General features: G+C 48.2%; 1 protein-coding gene across 2 annotated transcripts in view; it reads right to left on the bottom strand.

The window, feature by feature from the left end:
• The window catches only part of TMEM184B (transmembrane protein 184B), a 38,925-nt gene extending 26,894 nt beyond the window's left edge, over positions 1 to 12,031 (bottom strand). Inside the window, exon 1 of one of the 2 annotated variants that reach the window (XM_054067116.1) lies at positions 11,829 to 12,031. The gene's annotated coding sequence lies outside the window, so the exon portion shown is untranslated. Of the gene's footprint in view, positions 1 to 3,746; positions 3,817 to 11,828 lie in introns of those variants that run through there. The other variant, XM_054067106.1, reaches the window with a different exon arrangement.
• Positions 12,032 to 14,703: the final 2,672 nt, after the last annotated feature.

Raw genomic sequence — 14,703 nt, forward strand, 5'->3', positions numbered from 1 at the left:
AGTCCAGGGCAGTGAGCTTGCTATGTGCCCTCTTCACTGCCCTAAGGATTTTGATGTCCACCATTTCATGGTCACTGCAGCCAGGGCTCCTGAGCTTCACATTCCTCACCAGCCCCTCCTTGTTGGTGAGAACAACGCCCAGCACTGCACCTCTCCTCGTTGGCTTCTCTGTCGCTTGGAGAAGGAAATTATCAACGCATCGCAGGAACCTCCTGGACTGCTTGGACCATGCTGTGTTGTCTCTCCAACAGTTACTGGGGTAGCTGAAGTCCCCCATGAGGACCAGGACTTGTGAATGTGAGGCTGCTCCTATCTGTCTATCGAGGGCCTCATTCACTTGTTCTTCCTGGTCAGATACCTGTAGCAGACCCCCACTGTAACATCACCTGTCCCTGTCCTCCCTTTAATCCTGATCCATAAGCTCTCAGGTGGCTCCTTATCCATCCCCAGGTGGAGCTCCATGCACTCCAGTTGGTCACGGACATAGAAGGTGACACTCCCTCCTCGTGTCCCATCTATCCTTCCCAAAAAGCCTGTATCCTTCCAACACTCCAGCCAGAGGAGTCATCCCACCACACCCCCATGATGCCATATGTGGGTAAACACACAGGGCTTTCGGACAAGGGCTTAGATGCATTTGAGGATGGCCACAGGAAACTTGATCACCTGGTACAATTCCTGTATGTGAGTTTTGGGCAGTACTTAGGTCTGCATGAGGTCTATACCAAATAACTCCAAACACGGAAGGCAGAGATGATACCCCCATTCCCAATGAGCTGTTCACATGTTCCTGCCCAGGTGCTGTTACACGTTATGCATGTTGGAGCAAGACAGGACCTTGTACTGCTAGGGCATTAGAATCATAGAATCCCTAGGTTGGAAAAGACCTTTGAGATCTTCAAGTTCAACTATACCTGTCTACTACTAAATCCTATTCCTAAGCACTTCATCTACCCATCTTCTAAACACCTCCAGGGATGGGGACTTAACCACCTCCCTGGGCAGCCTGTGCCAGTGCATGACAACCCTTTCAGTGCAGAAGTTTTTCCTAATGTCCAATCTAAACACCTCCACTGACGTAGCTTGAGGCCATTCCCTTTCATCCTATCAACTATCACTTCGGTGAAAAGACCAACACCCACCTCTCTATAACCTCCTTTCAGGTAGTTGTAGACACTGATACGGTCTCCCCTCAGCCTTCTCCTCTCTAGGCTAAACAACCCCTGTTCCCTCAGCCAATTAGCTTAAACACCAAACTAGTACTGACTTAAACTTATTCATCAGATCTTCGGGAAGCACTTTAAGAGTATTAGGGTGTGCTCTCAATGCAAGGAAGAGAGAAGAAAATGATGCAAAGTGTGTGTTACTTATATCAAGATAACTATTCTGATAAAAACTTAGACACGGAAAACACCGCTGCTGAGTTTTTTGACGGGGAAGGGGCTCCAAACTGCATGGGGATCAGTTCTATCAGAGATACCACACCAATGTAAAGCTGGAGGGAATGTGTCCACAGGGTCTGCATCCAGGGTGAAACAGCAGTGGAGTAATTCTCCATCGGAAGCAGATTGTCATTCCTGTTATCTTTTGGAAACAGAGGCCTTCTGTCTCCAACATGAACATGGCAGCTTCTTTCACCAAAAATAAACTCAGAACAGTAAACAGAAAGGATGTGGTGTAAGTGAAAACAAAAAACTTCATTTCTGGCTTGTGTAAAGGCACGGAAAATGTTACCACCGAGGAGGAGCTATTTCTACATAAAGATAAACAAACATAAATATGCAAATCCCACTCTGACGTAACAAAAGCCGTGTAAGAGGACGAAATAAACATTCAAGCTTGGTCCTTCAGTTCCTAAGGGTACTTTAGAGCACACATTCAGTCACAGAGCCCAGTAAAGGAGGAGAAGGCTGCCTGCTCCAAGCAAGACCCACCCCGTTGTGCTGCTGTCGAAAACATGCTCACTTTGCCCTGGTGTTGGTAGGAAAAGAACCTCAAATGACGTGACTCTGCCATCCGCAAAAACAATCTGTGTTTCTAAAATAGATCATGTCCTCCGAGACTAACAGTATTTCATTTCTAAACTGCTGAGAGAGCAGAGAATGACACACAGTTATCCCATGAAAGAGCCTTAACAGCTAAGCCTCCTTCTGCTGTACAAGATATGATCCAACAAAACAGGCACAACCTAGATGCAAGGTTCTCCTGGAAAGCTACAAGGCAAGAAATTGTTCTTCCTTAAAATCTGCTTCGCACCCAATGTAATTTCAAATATCCACCATGATGAACTTTGCTTCTGTTAAGATACCACAAACCCATTTTCCACTCCCCTCTTAATTTCTTATGCCTCCAGGAGTTTCTCCATTAAATTATCCTTATTCTGAACCAAAAAAAGACCAATGCAGAAGTGCTATGTGGTAGGTGATTTCAAGTCTGAATTTTCTGCATCTATTAGGACACAAGCCAGAGCTTTACATCAGTGAAAGCAGGAGCTGTATGTTTTTCAGAATGTCCCTTAGACTGACAAGAAGCGTAAGAACACAGGACAAAATGGTTCAAGGTTTATTTTTGACTATTTTAATTATAAGAATGCCTAGAATTGCCAACTGGGATCAGCTCTTTCCATTGTGCTAAGTATATATTGCAAATTCATAATTGATGTAAGGTCTTTTTAACCCCCAAAGGCATGGCAAAAGGCAGGAAAAAAGAGGAGGCAGAGTCAAGACTAAATAACATAACACTATACAGTAGGGGAGTCACCAGTGCAGCTCACATCAGCGAAAGCAATAAAAGAAAATCAAATGATCTTAAATTTATTGCTTCTCAAATTGCTTTTGGTCTCTGGGGTGGCATCTAGTTTACTCAGCTATAAGACATAAAAGGGTCCCAATAGTGCATTTTTAAGCTCTCCAGTAGCATCCCCAAAACAATATGTGAGTTAAACATGTGACCTGGCATGCAATTTTCACTAGTGCAACTCATTTACATTTTACCCTTCATGCTGGGCAAAGCTTTCTAAACATCACGCCAGTGAAAGTCACCCCATGACACACACTTCATACGCAGGCACACATACATAACTCCAAATACACAAGCAACACTTTGCTCAGCTAGCAGATGGGCATTTGACAAGACTTACAAAATATGTAGTAATTGTACCTACAGCTACTGCGCTTCATATCACCTTAATGCACAACTTCTCTCTCTGCACAACAAAATCAGACCCAAACGCAGTTCTTTGCAGTTTCTGCAGAGGAGTAAGCAGCCTGGACACTGAAGAGATCTCCCCCAGTAACAATTTTCAAACCAGCTGTCACCACAGTCAGCAAAACCAGAGAAAATTGTCACCAGGACACAAAACCAGCAGAACCAGCACAAGTGGAGCAGGAAGACCATTAGCCTTAGAAGGCAGGAGGTAGAGAAGTCACGCACCTAGGAGGACCAAACCGCAGGGCAAGGTACACACCCGCTAAGCCACATTCAGGAGATGATCCCACGCCTACGTATACATAAGAGCACACTGTACACACAAACAATTTAACCTTCAGCAAGGCCATGCAACTTCTTTCCTCGTTTTAAGGAAATTAAACTCTGAGAATACTGTAAAAAATCTTCTCCACTTCCAGCTCACAGAGACCCCACCCATCTCCCTAATCCATACAGGGTACCCAAAGAGAGAACAGCTTCCCCCCTACCCTGCCACGCACCCATTTAAAAACTCAGAATCAACAGTAAAACCCTTTTACCCTGAGCTGTGCACTCTTCTTTCCAGAGTTTTTTTCTGCTCTATTAATTTCTGTTGTCTCGCTGCACTCACACAGCCCTCCCCCTCTTTTTTTTTGTTGACTGACCCATGTTGTGATAGGTCAACACCCAACATCCAGGCCCTTTTTTGGAAGGAGACAGGAAAAAAAAGAGAAAGGAGGAAGAAGAGGAGGAGAAGGGATGTTCTCCAGCCTTTCAGCCTCTCCTTCAAGAGCAGTATCAAGCATGCTTGGGCCATGCACTGTGTTCTTTTCCCATATTCCCAGCAGCCATGCTCCACGCAAACTGGTCATACCCTCTGCTCCCAAGAGAGAAACACAGAAGACTACAAAGATGTTCTGCAACTGGCACAGGGGAAAGACACAACAAGGAGGACGATGTGTTGTAAACACTTCCGTCCAGCACAACAGAGGAAGTTTGCATTTCATTTTCCAAATTCTCAAGAATAAAGTCAAATCAGAACTTGCTCGACCACCACTTGCGTCCATCCTTCCCCACTTTCAAGTGTCAAGACAGAGGAAAAAACAATTTTAAAGTTGCCATGGGATATACAGTAATTCTAAGAAGAATCAAACTCTGCAGCAGGATTAAAAGCCATTGAACTTGTGGCAGTCACACATAAAGGGAGGAGGGTTTTTTTTTATACAGCAGCATACTTTTCCACACAGAATATAACATACAGAATCTATCAGAGGAGATCCATACCTATATTTAGCAAGTAAATGTACTGGAAGGAGCCAGACATTTTATCAAAAGCCCATGCAACTGTGCAGCGATGCATATGAGAGAGATGGCACATCTGACTTCCCCAGCAATGATTCCCTGATGCAAATATGTAGCAGTGATCATCAATGCAGAAGAACAGTGATTCTCCACAAAGCACCCACAGCCACTCACTATGAAGCATTTCTGTTACTGCTAAAATCATAGAATGGTTTGGGTTGGAATGATGATGGAATTAGATGATCTTTAAGGTCCTTTCCAACTCAAACCATTCTATGATTCTATGATCATCCAGTTCAAACACCCCTGCCATGGGCAGGGACACCTCCCACTGGATCAGGCTGCTCAAAGCCTTATCCAGCCTGGCCTTGAACACCTCCAGGGATGGGACATCCACAACTTCCCTGGGCAACCTGTGCCAGTGCCTCACCATCCTCACCAGAAAAAAATCTCTTCCTAATATCTAACCTAAATCTCCCTTCTTTCAGCTTAAAACCATTCCCCCTCATCCTATCTCTGCACTCCCTGATAAAGAGCCCTCCCCCAGCTTTCCTGTAGTCCCCTTCGGGTACTGGAAGGCTGCTCTAAGGTCTCCTCCACACACCCTTCTCTCCTCCAGGCTGAACAAGCCCAACTCTCTCAGCCTGTCCTGGTATAGGAGGTGCTCCAGCCCTCTGATCGTCTCTGTGGCCTCCTCTGGACTCGCTCTAATATATCCATGTCCTTCCTGTCCTGGAAGCATCTGACTTGCTTATTTCATTTGTGCGTTGTTGCGCTTTTTTTTCTTTAAACCCTGGACAGAAGCCACACACATCCTCCCATCAATTCTCCAAAATCACTAACTCCTAATTTCATTACCCATGTTCAACACTGCCTCCTCCACGCTTCTCTCCAGCTGCTTTGTCAAGAAAACCAGAAATCCTACAGATGCAAACTTGTAAAAGCAGAATTAGAAGCTTTGTATTCCTGGGCTCCTGGGAGAGCAGCATTCCTCCCCAACACAAAAAATGCCAAGCCCTAGCTACACCAGTGTTATAGCTTTTCTAGTTAAAGAATGAACCCAGACACAGCATTTCCCTTACAGAAAAGTTACCTTTCGAAACTCACAGGTAGAGAGCAATGCCTGGGGGCAGGAAAACCATTCTAATCCTTGCTGCCTAAAGCACAGCAAGTAGAGACAGCATCAGTGGCAGAAACCTTGCCCAACATCATTCTCTTCTAAAGGCTACTTATGCCACGTGAGTGGCCAGAAGCTGCCCAGCCTTTCCTGGCTCAGCACCGAAGCTGACCACAGAGGTTTGCAGAGAAGTTGCCAATACTGGTAATGCCAACAGCTACTAAAACACAGTTCGAGGTGATCCTGAAATCCTCTTTTCTACTCGAAAAGTCTGCAAACAGCAATGCATTTTTTTCTACACAGAATGAGGCACACTAAGCATCCACCTGAGAGGGTGGACAAAGACAAAACTTGAATACCATTTTTCCAGACACATTAGGATTAAATTACCCAGTTGGATGAAGCTGCCTCAATCGGAATTTATACAAATAACTTCCAGCTTAAAACCCTGCTGTAAAATCAGTGCCACTACAAAGCCACTGGGACAGGAGAAAAAAAGTCCAAAAGTCAGGAAAATTTGGAGGAGGAGGGAGGTCACTCCTGACTCCCACAGGGCAACTAGCTGCAAACAGATTCACTCACCAACCAGTCTTTCCTAGCAAAACTAGCAAGTAGCAGGCAAGATGGGATGAGCTATGACGAGAAATTCACTCTTTTCTGATCTGTCTCCTCAGGCAACTGGTTTGCCTAGGTTAATTTTAAGTAACCTGCATGGAGGCATGGCTACACACCACTACTGCCTGGGCTGCCTCTGTGCTGGAGATGACCAAACAACTGCACGCTCCCAAGCAATCAGCTCAGCAGCCTCCAATAGCATCAATGTCATATTCCACAGCCTGGGGAGGGAACAATGGGCCAGCAAGGTCAGCTTTTAAGCTGTTACTTCATCTCATCTCCTCAAAGCCTCAATGCTGCACTAGAGGTTGCTGCCGTTTTCTTTGCTGAATCAGAGAGGTCTTTTTTTACCTACTTGCCACAGAGTCAAACAGAGGCCAGATGTACAACACATCCAGGCAGAGAAGAAAGCTTTAGGGTCAGACACAAAAAATGTGAGGCTGTGACACCATCTCTCTCTGCTCCTGGTCACACTCCATGATGTAACATCCTCAAATAGCTGATCTTTTCAGTACCATCAGACTCCCAGGCACTGTGGCTGTAAGGTAATAACAGCAGTATTCCCATCTTTTTAATTCAGAGACAGACTTGAGGGTGGAGACACAAGCATCCAGGTACTTTATGGGTTAAAGGACATTCCATGCAGCAGGTAGAGCAGGTAGGTTATTTCCCTCTTCAGGTTTCCTATCAATTACGCCCCTCAGGGTCTACCAAGACCTGGTCACACCCAGAATGGTTTCAGGCAGTTTGTCTATACACTGCACTTTCCCTGGATACAGATCCCGCTGCTGCCTTCCCAGACGTTTTACTTAGACCATTCCAAACAAAAACACCATGGAGTTTGAGCTTTTTTTTAAAGACTAGAGAGAACCTGGTGATAAGCAAGTACTCCAGTCTCCTGCCTCTTCCTAGAAGAGGAAGAAGGCAAGACTCCTGGAGGGTGGCTGCAGCTCATCGCTTCAGCTGGCAGAACTTCATTTCCACAGCACTCCCTTGGGGGACTGCTGGTCTGAAAACAGGTCCAGTTGCTCTCTCCCAAAGTAGTCCATAAAGAAGGAAAATAAAAGGTAAAAAAAATCCCAAACCTAACACCAAAACACCTTTTCAAAAGGGCATTTCCAGCCATATTTTACCTTTATCTTAGCTAAGTGCTTTAATCCATCTCATCACCATCTCAAACCGCTTTCTGAGTCCCAAATGTTCTGGCAAGGTGTAGTGTCTTGGCAGGAAACTGCTCTGCCACCACAAGAAAGCAAACCCCAAAGACTTCAGGGAGAAGCGAGAACAGCACACACAGCTTCAGGTGAACACAAGGGCAAGTCAGCACACAAAACCCAGGCACAACGCTGTCCTCCACAACATCTCAATTTTCCAACCTCGGTGAGTCCAATCAATCACAAGCTCTAAAACAGAGAAAAGCTTCTGTCCCCAGCCCTGGCTGTTTGATAACACACAGAAGCTTTGTCACGCAGGCAGCTAACAGTTGTGTACTACAAAAGCTCTACTGTATAAAGGTTAAGTGCAATTTCTCTCCGAGGTTGTATTATTCTCTTGATTCTGCAGACAGCTAAACCTGTACCTTCACCGCTGCTTTATAACCTTGTTTTCCTCACTTTTAGTCTGAAAAACGTGTTAAAGCTAGTCACAGCAACAGCCCCTCAGAATCAACAAGTCTGACTGCAACTTCATGTTTTACCTCAACCTTCAATCCTTTCAACAATGCAACACTGGGCTCTTGAAGCAGCTAGGACCAAATAACAAACATCTCCTGAGGAATTCACTGCTTGCACTAAAAGAGCTCAAAGATACCCTTCGAGCTGCTGTAAAAAGAAGCAGGCACTTCTGCTAGAAGAAGCAGGCAAGAACTCATCTCCACCACTGCAAACAAACGCAGACTCAAAATGGGAGGGGAGGAGGAATGAAGGGTAAGTTCCATCACATGGAAATTAAAAGGTTGTTGTCTTAAGTCAAAACATGATTATTAGATGTTTCAGTTAACTCAGCAGTAGAACAGGATAGAGAAAAGGAATGACATTTTAGGGGGAAAATCCCAACAATTTATCCTTCTTTTATCCACAAGAAGAACAGACCCTTAATCCCACAACTGCAAACCGCAAAAGCTCATCTCCCAGCCTGCTACTGGCGAACAGGCAAATAAGCTGACAGAGAACAAGGCAGATTTCTAGATAGATTCTGTCAAATTGTTAGGAACCAGACAGCTCAGAATGCTTTCATTATCCAAACAAGCTAGTCTCTCTGGACTTTATTTTCTGACCAGTTTATTGAGAGAATCCTAGAATGCTCTCAGTTGGAAGGGACCCACAAGCATCATCGAGTACAACTCCTGTCCCCGCACCATTTGTTTGAGGGCATTGTCCAGATGCTTCCTGAATATTGTGAGGCTTGGCACCATGACTGGTTCCCTGGGGAGCCTGTTCCAGTCTTCCACCGCCCTTTGGGTTAAGAGCCTTTTCCTAATATCCAGCCTAAACCTCCTCTGGCACGTCTCCCTGCCATTTCCTCAGGTCCTATAGTTGGTCACCAGAAAGATCAGCACCTGCCTCTCCTTATCCCCTTCTGAGGAAGCTGTAGACTGCGATGAGTTCCCCTCTCAGTCTCCTCTTCTCCAGGCTGAACAGACCAAGTGACGTTAGTCACTCCTCACGCAGCTTCCCCTCTAAACTCTCCAACAACTTTGTGGCCTTCTCTGGACACTCTCCAGTAGCTTGATATGCTTCTCACCTGGTGGCGCCCCCAAATTGCACGCAGGACTCGAGGCGGGGCCATACCAGCAGAGCAGGTCAATCACCTCCCTCAGTTGGTGGGCAATGCCATGCTTGATGCATCCCAGGACACGGTTGGCTCATGTTCAACTTACCGTCAACCAGAACACCCAGATCCCTTTCTGCAGGGCTGCTCTCCAGCCTCTCACTCCCCAGTCTGTGTGTATACCCAGGGTTGCCATGCCCCACGTGCAAAATCCAACACTTGCCCTTGTTGAACTTCACGCAGCTGGCGAATGCATGATTGTCTAAGAATCTTCCCCTTCTAACTGCCATGTTTCCCAAGGACATGAACAAATAAAAGTACAAAAGATGCCTGAGTGACTGGGAGGCGTTCTCCCTCTTGCTCCACATTTCCAGAATATAACCCATTCAGCACTCCGAACTGATTGTAGAGACCTGAGCAGAAAACAGAGGAAAACAACTTCCCACACCACCAAACTGGCTGGAAACACTGACTTCATTAGCAATCCTTTCCTGATCATTTTACAGCAAGACCACATCACTTCTGCTCCAGGTGCAGAGACAGATACCTGCTTCATCTATGTTGCTTAGGTTTACAGCACAACCATAACAATGATAGTACTGAAAACTGATCCACAAGACAAGAGCAGATTCAAAACCCATTTTCTTGGGGAAAATGGTGAAAAAAAAATGCCTGAAGCAGGCCTTTGTAGAATACCTTCACCATAAAAGAAGCTCTCCCTAAAGCCTTATTGTTTAGTAATTCGCCAGCATCCTAAAAATTTGAGAGTTTGTTTTTTCCAAAAGTACCACACAAAACCAAATCTTTAGTGTTACAAACCTGAGTTACACAAACATTTCTAGAGAAATCTCTGCTCCATTTAAGGAAGGCTGCTAAGCTCTTTAACTCAAGGGTAACTTCCACTTGTGTTAAAAAAGCCAACTCTTTGCGGGCGGGATGTATGCTTTATTACATTTACATTGATTGTTGTCTTCTTCTTGCAGGACAGGGAATAGACATTTCTATTCATCCTGTTAGCCTTCACTCTATTACTGATCAATACCTTCTATTTTTCTCTTCAAGGGAGGTAAACAGTCTTTTCTCTGGGGAAGCTTCTCCATGTCTTCAACAATCACTCCTGTTCAAGCTCCTTACACGGCAAAAACGGTTTCAAACTCTCTGTAAGGAGGAACTATCTTCACTATTTCCTTCAGAATTCCCACTACTCCTCCCACTCTTGACAGCTTTGTGGCATTCCAAGCAGCCTTCATAGAGCTGTCCCTGAAACCACTCCAGTCCCTTTCCTAGTTCACAATTCCTCAGGACTCAACCATGCACATGTTCTTGCAAAGCTTTCCTTCCACAACACGCTGCCACTGCCAAGACTGAATTAGCCCTCAAGGAGCACCTGACATTTGATGCCACCGTGAGCATCCAAACAAGACTGATCATAACTCACCTGTGACATAGAAGCACATGGGCACAGTAACAGGCTCCTCACATCCCCACATCAGCGCACTCTCACACACACACACACACACACACACACACACACAGAGTGCCTGGTGCTCCACGCAGCCTGAACCAGAGGAGGCACGGCAAACACAAGTATGGTGCCCACCACCATCCTGCTGGGGTCTGCTCTGCTCACAGCCCGCCTGGGGACAAACACACCCTCGCAGACAGCGACACCCACCCAAAGGCACCAAGCAGCACCAGGTGGGTGCGGGAGCTGTGCTGGAGCAATATGTCTGTGTGTGATGGAGAGATGGAGTGGGCTGCAGCAGGGGAATCCTAGGGAACAGACTGTGTGGGATGCATGGAGGGGGGCAGGCACACTAGGAGCTGGTGGGGAGGCGTAGACCAGGGGTAGATATGAAGCCACACAAGGGGAACGTGCACCGTGGGTGGAGGAGGAACGGTGGGGGCGGCACAGGGGGGGACACAGTGGGAGAATGTGTGCGAGTTGCACGGGGGAATGGGGAGGAGGGCTAGGGGAGCAGGAGGCTGGGGGGCCGTACTGGAGGAGATGGGCATGGTGCTGGGAGGCTGCACCGTGTGGTTGGGGCATGGGGCTGAGGGACTGCACCGGGGGGGTGGAAAGGAGACTTAAACCCGGGAGAGCATAGTGCTGGGGGGCTGTGCAAGGGGGAAACAGGGCTCAAACCGAGTGATGGGGACATGAGGCTGTGGGGCTGCACCGGGGGATGGTGACATGGGGTTGGGGGGCTGCGGGGCTCCACCAGGGGATGGCTGTGCCAGGGGGAAACGGGGCTCAAAACGGGGGATGGGGACACTGGATCAGGGGGTGGAGGGCTGCACCAGGGGAAACAGGGGGCTCGAACTGGAGAATGGAGCTGGAGGGCTGCACCAGGGGGGAACAGGGGGCTCGAACTGAAGGATGGAGCTGGAGGGCTGCACCGGGGGGAAACAGGGGGCTCGAACTAGGAGATGGGGCAGGGGACTGGGGGGCTGCATCAAGAGGGAGTGCACGATGCTGAGGGATCGCATTGTCAGGGAGGAGGGACACAGGGGTCAGAGGGAACCGCACAGGCCACGCCGGGGAACGGGAGGAGCAGAAGGAGAGGGATTGGGGAGGATGCGGGTCACGGCCACAACGTAGGGGGAGGAGGGGAAGGGAAGGGGTGAAGAGGAGGTGGGGGGGAAGAAGCGGGGGTGGGGGGGAGAAGGGGAATTTGGGGGGGGAAAAGGTGAAGTGGGAGAGAAGGAAAATGAGTTGGGGGGAGGAAGAGGAGGTTGAAGAGAGGAGGAAGGGGAGGTTGGGGAAGGGGAGGTTGGGAGGGAAGGAAGGGGAGGAAGGTGAGATTGAGGGGGAAGGGGAGGTTGGGGAGGGGCTCACCGTCGCCCCCTCCTCCTCCGGCGCGGCCGCTCGGTCCCGCCCCGCCCGGTCTCCCCTCGCGGCAGGCCGGGCGCTGCAGGGGGATGGTGGGGTCGGTTGCCGCCCCGCGGGCGGGCGGCTGGACAAGCGCCGGTGCCGGCGCGGGGGCTCAGTAGCCCATGGCGACGCTAGGCCTTCCACGGCGCGTGCGCACCAAAAGCCCCGCCCACTCCGAAAGGTCACGCCCACTGCGCGCGCCACGCCCGCTTCGCGCCACGCCGTCAGGCGGGCGAAGGGGGTGACGTCACCACCCGGCTCTTAAAGGCGCAGCGTCAACATTAGGGCCTCGCACCTCCTCCCCCTTCCCTCCTCCCTCCTCCCTCCCCCCCCCCCCCCCCCCCCCCCCGCCTTCCAAATGGCGGCTCCTGTCCCAAACCAGAGCTCCTCTGCGAAACGCAGCCACCTCAGCCCCACACGCTTGGCAGAGGCACCGTGCGGAGATCACAGTGTCAGGGAATGGTTTGGGTTGGAAGGGACCTAAAGCCCATCCAGCCCCAAACCCCTGCCATGGGCAGGGACACCTCCAACTGGATCAGGTTGCTCAAAGCCCCATCCAACCTGGCCTTGAACACCTCCAGGACTGGGGCATCCATGACTTCCCTGGGCAACGGAGGAGTGAGGCAGAGGCAACTTTCCTCTTTTCCCAAGGAAAACGGGCTTTAGAAGGGAAGAGGTCATTTCACTTGTTAGAAAGCGCAGGGCTAGGAGGAAGGGGAATGGTTTTGAGCTGACAAAGGACAGATTTAGATTAGATGTCAGGAAAGAATTCATTGAGGGCGGTGAGGCGCTGGCACAGGTTGGCCAGTTGTGGATGCCCCCTCCCTGGAGGTGTTCAAGGCTTTGCACATGTTGATCCAGTGGGAGGTGTCCCTGCCCAAGGCAGATGGGTTGGAACTTCAAGGTCCCTTCCAACCAAAACCATTCCATAATTCTATGATTTAATTCCAACTGCTCAAAACCACACTCAAAACGGAGGCAGGACCATGCAGGACAGAGGCGACACAACAGCACCCCGTTGCCTCAGAACTGCCCTTCCCTCTTATTCCTCTCCTCTGAGGAGTTGGAAACCCCTCGCTACAGGCAGATGAAGGAGCAGCTCTCCCTGCTCAGCTGGCAGAGAACAGGCATGCCAGGAATTTGCCAAGTCACCAGGGTTCATCACTTAGTCCCAGCAGGTGTTTCTGGAAAATCAGTTTTCAAGAGTTTTCATGCAGCCTACAAGAAACCAGCCTTTCACCCAGACATTGCAGAGAACCACAACTATAAGAACAGCAATTTTGAAATAAATCAGTATTAAAATATAGTAATTTACTGCCCGACAGATCAGGCATAAGAGGAGCAGAAACCCAAACTGAAGGAGCAGGTGCCATTTTACATAGAGTCCAGCATGTTGGCATCAGCCACAGTGTTGCCGTCGGGTGCTCAGGGCTGTTACTCCAGCCCCTCCTTCCTCTTCCTCCACCATTTGAGGACAGAAGAAAGCAGAAGAACACAAACCCCAGGGTCCACTTCTGTAAAACTCAGTGTACACCCAAAGCCAACAGGTCCCATCCCATTCCTTCTCAAAGCCAGAGGCACCAGACAGAGGCGGTTCAGCTCCAGGAACCAAGAGATTCTGAATCGGATTTCACATAGCTCCCGTCGTTCCAAGGTTGCAATTGCAGAGATCAGCTCAGGCTTATTTTTAGTCGCTCCAGCCCTACGTCTTTTTTTTTTTTTTTTCAGTAATCATGATCAAACTCATTCCTGGAACTCAGGAACAGGTTTGGCCACAAGACAGGGCTTCCTGCATCTAAGACATCACTCACAGCAAGGATGCAAGGGATGGGAAGAAATAACAGATGCTGGCGTCACTTTATCATTTTCTACTTTATTACTTCAAATTAACAACCACGATAAAGCTCAAAAAAGTCCAATATTTACACAGGAAAAAAGTACAAAATCCCCCCCAAAGTTCGTCAGGTTTTTTTTTTGTTTTTTTAAATTACAAAGTAATAAAAAGTTTTGCTCTTTAATTAAAAAAAAGAGAGAGACAGTAAGAGGGGTAAATAAATTAGGAAAAAAATAGGGAGGAGAAACAAAGTGTTAAATAGAAAGGATAAAAACAAACAAAACAAAGACTAACCCCACCCTCCCCGCCCTGCCAACAACCCATCGGCTCCACACTACAGTGACAGTGTGTCTGCTACAGGCCATAGGTCGCAGTGGTGATCATTGTGTTTCAAAGCCTCAAGTGCCACAAAGCAGCTTGAGTATTCCTAAATTATATTTAAAAACAACTAAAATGGGGGGGGAGGGAGAAGGGAGACGGGTGGGAGAGGGCAGGAAGGGGTTGTGCATGTACGGTGGATCTTATTGGGGTTGCATGAGGGAAGGAGAGAGCAAGAGCCATCGCTCTTGAAAGAACACCAAACTCCAGTTTCTGTGCGCCCCTCTCTTCTCCTCAAGTCCCACACTCTCTCCGCAGGAATTAAAACAAGTTTTAATTAAAAATAAAAAATAAAAATAGAAAAACACGCACAGCCAGACGAAAAAAAGACCCCGCTGCAGGGATGGAAAGTGTGTTTCTCCCTGTATTTCAGCCCCAGCCTTCCCATCCTCCATGGGACCAGGAGCCTCTCCATAGAGATCCCTTGGCATTTGAGGACAGCTCGGATCAGGGAAGTCTGACACTTCTCCCAATAGCCGAAAAAAGTCCGCAGAGAAGCCACCCCAGAAAAGGAAGCCCAAGTCAATGATTAGGCCATTGCCACAATTCCCCTCACAGCTTAAAGTTCATTTAATGCTTGAGAAAATAAATTCTGTTATAACAATAAAAATCAGATTTCTACCATCA

Source organism: Cuculus canorus, chromosome 1 (assembly GCF_017976375.1).
Source record: "Cuculus canorus isolate bCucCan1 chromosome 1, bCucCan1.pri, whole genome shotgun sequence".
Classification (NCBI taxonomy): Eukaryota; Metazoa; Chordata; class Aves; order Cuculiformes; family Cuculidae; genus Cuculus; species Cuculus canorus.